At 50.2% G+C, this 2347-nt stretch overlaps 1 protein-coding gene across 1 annotated transcript in view; it reads left to right on the top strand.

The window, feature by feature from the left end:
• Nucleotides 1-2347, top strand: part of HNRNPL (heterogeneous nuclear ribonucleoprotein L) — a 15992-nt gene that overhangs the window by 9920 nt on the left and 3725 nt on the right. The gene's annotated exons all lie outside the window — the stretch shown is intronic.

The following is a 2347-nucleotide window of genomic DNA, read 5'->3' as shown; positions in this document are numbered from 1 at the left end:
CAGGGGCTGCTTCAGAACTGAATGTTGTGCCCCCGTGTCTACCAGGAAGTCAACGGGGGTCCCCCCCCATAGATATAGTTACCCTAGGGTCGGGGAGGGAATCTGAGCCCCGTCTTCCCTAGTCTTCATCTAGGGTGAGAAATTTTGACGGCTTATTCTTTTTCTTGGGACACTCTTTAGCTCAGTGTCCCTTGTCTTTGCAGTATGCACACTGGTCTTTGTCCAACTTCAGTTTCTTTTCATATTGCTTCGATCCTTTAGTGCCCAGGTGCCCTGTCTGTCTAGACCCTGCTTTATCTCTTTCTTTTTCACTCACTACTGCAGCCAAGATTTTTGTCAAATTCCTCTCTTGACGGCAGTCTTGCCAGTCCTCACGTTCCTCTCTTTCTTTCTTTTCTCTCTCTGCCTTCTCTTCCTCTCTCTCCCTCTTGTGGTACACTTTCTCAGCTTCTTTCATTACATCCCTCTATGTAAAATCTTGTAACCCCTCTATGCACTGTAATTTTTTCCTGATGTCTGGAGCAGACTGCCCAATGAAGGCCATAACTACTGCTGCTTTCTGTCCCTCTGACGTGGGGTCAAAGGGAGTGTATCTCCTATAGGCATCCATTAGTCTTTCTAGGAACACAGAGAGGGGGTTCGGTAGGTCCTTGAAGGACTTCTCTTACCTTAGCCAAATTAGTGGGGCATCACGCAGCCCCTCTGAGACCCGCTACAAGAGCCCGGCGGTAAGCGGATAGCTGCTCCCTACCTTCAGCAGTGTTATAATCCCAGTTGGGGCGAACGAGAGGAAATCCTGCATCCATGGCAGCAGGAGTCTGGACTGGTTGTCCTGCAGCATCTCGGACGTTTTTCCTGGCTTCCATCTGAATTCTCTCTCGCTCCTCAGTAGTGAAGAAGTTGCTGGCAATCATCCCAGGTGGGCTGGTGAGAGAACATGAGGGACTCAATTAGTCCAATAAGCCCTGTGGGGTTATCTGAAAAGGAAGGATGGTTAGTCTTCCAATTATAGAGGTCAGCAGAGGAAAATGGCCAGTACTGGAGGGGTTGGAGTTGTCCTGGCTCTGGGGGCCCTCCGTGTGCTCGTAAGGGGAGAGCCACAGTGGAATCTGGGCTCTCCAGACCCCTCCGACTGTGAGTCCTCCATGCTGGTCCCTGGGGGGGCACTCACAGGGATGGGGGGACCGGGATCAACCTGGCCCTGATATGGGGGGAGGATTGTGGCGCATCTCAGGCCACTCAGGTGGATTTTCAATTTCAGGATAAATTTTGGGTGGTGCCGATGGTGCAGCTTCTGGGGCCAGAGGAACTCTGGATTCAGAAGTTCGGGTTTTTAGGGCTAATGCGCACAGAGGGGTGGTATGTTTCTTCAAAACCCAAGGTTTTACCCACGGCAGTGGATTCTGCACTAAATCCTGCCACACGATGATGTATGGCTGTTGGTCAGGATGCGCGTTTGGTCCTTCCTGGAAAACAAGATCTTTAACCACCAAAATGATTGTTAAGTCAAATGCTCCCTCTGGTGGCCAACCGACTCCCAGAGCGGGCCACTCAGAGTTACAGAAGGTTTGCCAAGGTCCTTTTTTAATGTTAACAGAGAGATTATTAGCCCTGGTTCTTACTTCAGAAAAATGTCCTAAAGTCAGGGAAAGGGGTGTCATCATATTCAGTCCCATATTAGTCGCCCACAGAACACAGCAGACACTCACAAGAAATACAAGACACACAAGAAGCTCTCTTCGTGACAACCAATTGAAAGCTGCTTCAGACGGGAGAGCCCTCTGGGCCCCTCCTCTCCGGCGGGACACTCTAAGTCCCTCAGATGGATCAGAGACTATTAAAGTCTCTGGATCCGTATTCCACCCAAAGGGACGTCTCCCTCTTGGGATGTGACTCGTGGTTTTTTCAAGCACGTTTGCTCGCCACAGTCACAAACTGAAAGTAAGCTGAAAATAAAACAGACTTACGAACACACAGGTTTGGCGGCACCGCACAGACAAAGAAACAAAGAAATTTTAGAGGATCCTCTTACCTCCAAGTGGTTGACTGGCGGGTTGTGGGGGTGACGGCTCAATCCCGGATGAGAGAGCCCCCAAATGAAAGACCCCAAACTAGGGCTTTACCCAGACCGGGCACGACCCTGAGCAACTCACACCAGAGCCACTCACTGCAATCACAAGACGCTTTATTGACGAAGCTTCGGGATGACTTGTACCTCACACAGGAGACAGGGAAGTCGACCCCGAGCCCCAAAAAGCAAGGGAATTTATACTAGGTCTAGGGGTTCTTTGGCGTGGAATTAGCTCATTGGCTCTTTGGAAAAGGAGAAGTTCAATTTTAGGTCAGT

Source organism: Elephantulus edwardii, unplaced genomic scaffold (genome assembly GCF_000299155.1).
Source record: "Elephantulus edwardii isolate Elephantulus edwardi_28Jun2011 unplaced genomic scaffold, EleEdw1.0 scaffold00308, whole genome shotgun sequence".
Lineage (NCBI taxonomy): Eukaryota > Metazoa > Chordata > Mammalia > Macroscelidea > Macroscelididae > Elephantulus > Elephantulus edwardii.
Note: the sequence above shows the minus strand (reverse complement) of the source record. Positions and strands in the feature narration are given on the sequence as shown.